We start from the raw sequence: 8,112 nt of genomic DNA, 5'->3' as shown, positions 1-8,112 counted from the left end.
CAAATTCACTTTCAGATGCACAGGTATCACAGCAAAATATATTTTCTTTCACAGTTCTCATATTGTGAAAGAAATCAGAGTAACATCTAGTAAACATTATCCATGCATTGTGTGTTGTACTTACTTTCCTAAGCCATTTTGCTTTTAGGCTGGATCCAGATGACCCAGAGGTGGGCACAAATAACTTGGATGCTTTTGAATGAAAAGATTTGAGAAACAAACAGGTTCCACTTTCATTACAAGGCAGTTTGAGATAGCTTCATTTAAATTTTGATAACTGCAGATGAACCAGTGGCTAATTGGGTAAGCCAAAACTACAAATGTTTATTTGTTGGACTTACACACACTGAAAGGAAGTGAAAAGATTATTGCAGTGGGATTATTAGGGATATGGTGATAATAGTAGGGTGAAAGTAGAATTGATTTACAGTGTGTACTTCAGATCATGCAGAGTAATTGCCCCTTAATGCCTTTTAATCAACCCGACTTTCAGAACAGTCTATCTGAGTGACAGGCCTTCTGCTAGTATTGTATAAACATAATACTCAGAAGCATAGTACTTAAGGGGGAAAGTCTATATTTTTTCTGGCAGTTAATGATAAGCTGAAAAGATACTGATATATCAGAGGAAAGAACAAAATCAGTATGGGGCTCTTGTATATGTTCCAGGAATATGTTGAAAATCTAAAATAAAATTACTTGGACATTTGGGAGGAAAAACACAGTACACACTATTTTAAAAGAACAAATGTTCTGCCTTTAAGCCAAAACATATTAAGTCTTCTTTTTAACATCCTGTTCATCTTTTGAATCTATTTGAATATGTTATTCGTTGCTTTCCACATACTTTTTATAAAATTACAATGGTTAACTAAATTGGCACAGCACTAATAGATTTTTGTTAAAAAAAAACACCTTAAAAACTAATGAACCCTTTTTGACAAGATACTGTAAAATGATATTAAAAATAAGCTTTTTCTTTTTTTTACAAAATAATGCTATAGAAGATATTTAATCACACTATTAAATGACATACTCATCTGTAATAATACACTCCAGTGATTTGATTAGGATCAGAGAAACACACTATTTGTTTGGTGAATGCATGGTACAGTTGTCACAATTTTCAAAGAACATGATGATTTTAGGCAGAAATATCTGTCCTCATTGTGACATTATTTTCAGTATCAAAGGCAGTAAGAGAACAAACCTATTGTCTACTAAATAATAATATGTACAGTTTAATTTTTCCTTTCTTGAACAGCTACAACTGGATGGTTTAGGGCATTGATTTTCCCAACTCAATGTACAGCCTTTGGACTCAGAATCACTGAGCTAGGTAATGTCTTAGTTTTATACAAGGCCGCCACTTCCTATGTTCTGTATAGTAATGAACAACAATCACCAACGTGCCTACCGTCCCTGTCCTATTGTTTCTCTTATTCTTTTATTTTTCTTATATGTACCCATTTCATGTATTCACAACTATGTATACACTTATACTTATTATCTTGTAAACAATTGGCAAATCAAATAAATAAATAAAAAATAAAATAAAATAACAATTACAATCCCATCTGGATGTTCTAACTTTGCCTATGAGCAGGGGTGGGATTCTACCAATTTGCACCTATTCGCTAGAACAGGTTGTGAACATTCTAAGCAGTTTGGAGAACGGGTTGTTAGAAGAAATTACTGGCCTAATCCTGTAAGGAAGGCAGGAAGGAAACATTCTGGTGTCACTTACAAAAACTGCCTCTCCATTAACCCTTATTATATTCTTGGCAGGACTAGACTTCCTGTCTCAGGAACATCTCTGGAGTTTTTTTCCCTTCCTTTGCTGGTACTTTGTTTGTGTGGAGTGACCATTCAAAGTTACAATGGCACTGAAAAAAGTGACTTATGACCATTTTTCACACTTACGATTGTTGCAGCATCCCCACAGTCATGAGAGACCAGGCGAGGAAATGTGTGCCTCAATGTGAGTGATATTGAGTTGGCCACACCCATCCAATAACATGACCACCAAGCCATGTCCACCCAGTCACATGACCACCAAGCCATGCCCACCACCTAAGCCACGCCCACAGAACCAGTTGTTAAATTTTTGAATCCCACCCCTGCCAATGAGTTTATGTATTTCACTAGCTACGAGTGAAAGGTGAAGGTAGAGTAATGAATACAGCAAGGAAGAAAGGGTCTTTAATATTCCCAAAACATTTTAAAATATATTATAGAAAGTCCAAAGAGTTTTTGAAAGGACATTTCGGTACATATATCAATCGTCTTGGAGGACACACCTGACTATTATTATAACAGCACTTTGTTACATTATGCCCTTTTAACACAATGAATATCTTCCTACTATTGATGGTAGACATGTCCCAGAGTACCAATTGAATTCTGAGATATTGTTCATGTCAGAATAGATAGTGCTGTGGCACACAATTAATCTCTATTTTTCAACTCTCTGCTTTTGATTTAATAGAAAATGCTTTTGATTTTGGTTTACAAAGGATAAGATTATTGGGGTGACGTTCTTTTGGATGGGTGAAGAGATCTTATGCTTATTAGTGCAGGGAGAGCTGAAAGCTTTGGTCTTTCTTTGCACAATTATCTCTTTAGAGTTAAAGAGTTGTTTTCCGAAATTTAAGTAAGTCCACCATGAAGAAACTCCTATGAGACTTTTTCAGATCAGGAAACAAAGGGAGCCTGAGAGGCTGCGAAGTATTGAGGAAATGAAATGACATAATAACCTTCTATAAACTCCACACAATTTGTGCTATAGCCCATTGTCTATATTAGCACACTAAAGTATAATTTTCTTATTCAAAACCATATTATAAGAAGAGAGCCAACCACAAATATTCCATGTATCATCTTGTTTGACCAATTACAATAACTGACTTTTCACATAATTTAATAAACATTCCATGTCTTGCATTGTTAAGCCTTAGTTATGCCACCAAATGAAAGTAGAAAAGCCCTGAATTAAATAATTCTTTGTAGGAGAGAGGTATTAGTAAATAAAAAAGCTATACTACCAAGAAAATCAGTCAGAACTGTTTTCCTTAACATTTCAGATTTGTATATTTTAGTGGAATGTAGAAATCATCCAAGCCTCCACCTGCAATCTAAATTAGTTTCCCACCTCAACAGTTGCCATTAAATGGATGCTGAAAAATCACATAGACTCTCATCTTATGGATACCTAGTAATTGGTTATTTTCACTTCTTGAAAAAAGGAACATAATGTTGTGCTCCTTACCTTGTCTGTCATCTAACATTGACATAAAAGATTGAGTTTGAAATGGTATATGGTTTCCTGCTTAAGCAGGTGGTTGGACTAAAAAACTTCCAAGATTCCTTCCTTCTGTTATTCTGAGCTACAAACAGTTTAAACCAGAGCTGTCCAATTTTGGCAATTTTAAGACTTGTGAACTTCAACTCCCAGAATTCTGCCAGCTGAGAAATTCTGGAAGTCAAAGTCTTCAAGTTTTAAAATTGCCAAGGTTGGGTACCAATGGTTTAAAACATCAGAATCCCAGACATAACTTGCATCTGATTGGTCAGGCTAAAGGTATCCTTAATGCAACTTTCTATAATTCCCTTTCCAGGAAAAAAGATGCACCCAGTGAGTTCTGCCACACAACACACACAAAAAAAAATCTGGTGTACTCCTCACATGAGAGACGATCGGCATTAAAAAGTTAACTTTAAAACATGTATGTGAAACACAATTTTGACCACAAGGGGGCACCTTTATCAGGGAAAAAGACAGAAGAAGGAAAGAACAAGGTAGTATCTATTTGTATGAAGCATTTTAAGATTGTATTTTTCAAACAAAGCAAAAAAAAGAGGCTATATGTGGCAGAGAGTGAATTAATAGTTTATTTCAACATAAATCATTGAAATTATTTTGTATATTCACAGAGTGACAGTTATATTTTCATGGTTCTAAAATTTAGCAGACAAAAATGGCAATGTATTGTCATTATTGCTACTATTATTAGAAAACAGTTCTGTGTACAAACTACTAGACAGTTTGTCTAGCCCTTTTCTAACCAAACCACTGTTGTTGTTTTTTAACCAACTGGGTAGCTTCCTAGAATACACTAAGCAAGGTTTACAAATTATATTACCTGGAATCACACAACTCATTAAGCCAAAGTTAAATAAGCCACATTTTGCCTCATATCAAATCGTCCATCACCTACAAAGGGGTAAGAACTGACATTAACTTCAAGTGTAAAGCATAATGCTAGATGAATAATTATTAACCCTTCTTTTAAAATTTTATCAAAAGCTATACAATAAACACTTCTTCATTTCTCTGGGCTAGTTTCTGCAAATGAGAATTAGAAGGAGAAGCAGTTATGGAACTGTTTCTGGTCCTCTCATAGATAGAAATCAATTGTCCTTTGTGTGAAAAGACATCACAGAATAACAGAGTTGGAAGGGATCTTGGAGATCCTCTAGTCCAGCCGCCTGCTCAAGCAAGAGACCCTGTACTATTTCAGACAAATGGTTGTCCAGTCTCTTCTCTAAAAACCTACAGTGATGGAACACCCACAACTTCGGGAGGCAAGTTGTTTAATTGTTCTCTGATTAATTGTTCTCACTGTCAGAAAATTTCTCCTTATTTCTAAAGGACAGGTAAGAGCCCAGGCAGGCAGGTGGGCCAAACAACATCAAACACAGAACCAGTTCTGTGTCTGCTGCTCTTCAGAACTACCGGCTCTATAGAACCAGGCAGAACCGGTAGCATCCCACCCCTGAAATGGACGTAAACATCTAATCTTCTTTATTGTTCTGAGAATAATTCTTTCCTCTTCCTGCCTTTCTCATGATGCACAGAACTTATTATTCACAGTAAACCAACTTCAGTGGGTGCAACTGCAAGAATCTGGCCACTTGTAAAAAGGAGTAATGCAGAATACAGGAATTCAACTCCATTTGTATTAAAAATGCATCGTGCTGGGCTTCAGAATTCATCAACAATATGCAAAGTTGTTTATAAAAACTAGTATCCATTATAACACTGTTTTTTTAAAAATTGAGATCAACATTTTTAATTCTGATTAAGCCTTTCAATCCTCACTTTTCCTTCTTTCTCAAGTAGGGCCACATTATGACTAAGTTACTACTAGCACTCAGGACCCTTAACATACTATGATATTTTTTTTTACAAATGTTTAAAAAGCAGTAGTTTGTATTACTAATTATACAAAATAACCTGTAATATGTAAAATTGCAACAACTTTTCTAGCAAGAACCTCAGCAGTTGTATGAGATTAGGAGCAATTTTTAAACAACAGAAAACAACAAGGACTATATTTATCACTCTGTCAACCTGTTCAAGATCAGTCAGTTCAACATAAATTGTAATACAGGAAAGATCTGCTATGTGGCCCAGTGGAACATTGTTGCTGCTTATTAATTGTATGTTCATGATTAGTCAAATAATGATGGCATTTACATTAATTTTAGCACCAAGATTCTAAGTCTCCCAATGAATTTGCAAAGGTCTGGGGAAAATATGCCCTTTGATATATTTGATGACTTAATTAATTCATGCTGTATACTGTAATCATTTAGATATAAATTCAAGAGCAGTTTTATCCATTTTAAAAGTTGTCCTTGGCCAGAGTAAGTATAGCTTTCATTTAATTTATATATTTGTCATGTTTGTAGTTTGCTCCCAAACCATAAAATGGCTTGCATGATATAGGAGTAAACTTTGAATAGATTCAGAATAGCTTTCAGTATTACATATTTGAACATAATTGTGCTTTTCCTATCTTTTAAGGACAAGAGAAAAGCAAGAACATATTTCAACTGAAATAATGAACTATTACTTAGACCAGAGCATAGCTGGCTGGAGAATTCTGGGAGTTGAAGTCCACAAGTCTTAAAGTTGCCAAGTTTGGAGACCCCTGACTTAGACCATTTACTTAAATTTTATTTATTTAAAGAGAACTATCTGGATAAATGTTTTGCTGGGTCAGACCAAAGTTGCTATATCTAAACTAATGCCATTTTCCCCATAGTCCCCAACTTGAGGCCTCTGAGAAGGTCAGAAGAGCACAATAGTAATTGATGATGAATGAGCTCTTCTATGATTACTCATGTAATTGTCTGATTGATTAATGCCTCCAACTTAATTTTGACTCATAACAACCATAGAGAGAGATTTTTCTCCATGATGATCCATCCCTAACTGATCCTTCAGGTCTTCCAATGGTGTACATATTACCACTGAAAGTGAATCCATCCAACTTACAGCTGGCCCTTCTCATCTTCCATTTCCTTCCACCTATCCTAGCATTGGAGCCTTCTCCAAGGAGCGAGGTTTTCACAAAAGGTGTCCAAAGCTTTTATGTCTTGAGTGGGTTAATTTGTTCAATGATCCATTTATATGTTTTTTGGGGGTGTGGTTTTTTTATATGCTATTCTCAGAGGTCTTCCAATAAGTTTGTCAATGTCAATATTTTTTCTATCCAACTTCTTCAAACACCAAGTAACTTAATTGCCCCCTCATATTTCACTGGACCAGGTGTATTTAGCTATGTGTATTTTTGTTGCATCGCAGAAGTTGCCATTTAGAAACCACATAAATGTCACTAGTTGTAAATGCATGTATTGTTAAATCTAACTAAAAATAGAGTAGCGACTCTATCCTGCCAGGAAGAAGCTTCTCAGCCCTGTTGGCTCTTGTCCAGAATATTATTGGATTAATTCAGCAGATCCATTGCCCTACCTGAAAGGAAGGAATTGAGCCGAATGTCATCAGCAAAATGGTGAAAGTTCATTCTAAATCTTCAGATGATGTCGCTGACTGCTTTCTGATAGACATTAAGAAGTAAGACCCATCAGAAGATAACATTTTGCAGAGTTCCATGACAGATATGGAACTAAGCTAGGAGTATCTTCTGTAATTGACCAGTAAAGGAGAAAAGTAATTGCTGTGATGTGGTGCACCAACAATTAATGCAGAAGAGTCTATAGGTGCCTGATGATATTACAAAACCACAACAGAGTGGATTCGAATAGTTCTGCTGCCCAATACAGAATAACAAATGGTGCTGTACCCAGGAAGAATCAATTTATTTTGTTTCCTGAAACAGAAGTCCCTCAAACCTCTATGATAAAAAAAAAAATCAATGATAAATATTCTCAGTATGATGAGAATCATAACCATACTGTGCTAGAGATCTGTTGCTGAGAAAAAATACTCCAAAATGCTACTTTTGGGTCAAGTATTCAGCAGTACAACAAACATAAACTCTGTTTCTGTGCTGAATCTGGACTTCAAATCAGACTGAAAATGAAGCAGTTTTTTTCCACCATCCAACATATTTACTACTGATCATCTGACTTTTTTTAGTTCTCTAAGTCATGACTTTGAAATAAGACTACTTATTCTTCTTTCTTTAAGTTTATATTATAAACAAGGAATTTATCCTATTAATCATTTTAATTAAGACTTAAAACATGAGAATTTCTTTCTACTTTCTGTAAAGATATTTTCAGTGTGAGAAATTTCCCATAGCTTTCTAAAACTAGAACAATTACTAATAAAAACAACAGCAAAAAAATTACTCTAATGCTACTACTACTAATTTATTCAATGATGTGACAAAAGAAAGCCAAGATAACACCAACAGTAATAGGACTTACTATCCCAAAATAGATGGAGCATCACTTGGGCACCATCAGCATTGACAAAAATCACCATCAGTCAATTGCAAATGGAAGCTTTATTTGGAACAACTTACATCCAGCAACAATGCCTTTAACACCAACAAACATTAACCTCTGCCTATTCTAGGTTTTGGGAAGGACTCAATAGGTGGATCAAAATGCCAAATCCAGTCTAAACATCTGGCTTGACTGGATGACAAACCATAATAATTTATTAAAATTATAATTTATTATATTTTAAGGATATAATCATAATAATTTATTCAAAGTAATGCAATCAAAGCCACAATTGAAAAATCATCACATGATTCCTGCAGATTGTGCAAAGAAGCAGAAAGAACAGTAGATCATATATTCATCTTGTGCGCAAGACGATGATTATAAACAATAACATAACCAGAGTTGCCA

This window comes from Notechis scutatus, chromosome 2 (assembly GCF_049901735.1).
Source record: "Notechis scutatus isolate UNSWTSFEM ecotype Mainland chromosome 2, rNotScu1.2, whole genome shotgun sequence".
In the NCBI taxonomy this organism is placed as follows: Eukaryota; Metazoa; Chordata; class Lepidosauria; order Squamata; family Elapidae; genus Notechis; species Notechis scutatus.
This window is presented reverse-complemented; position numbering follows the sequence as displayed.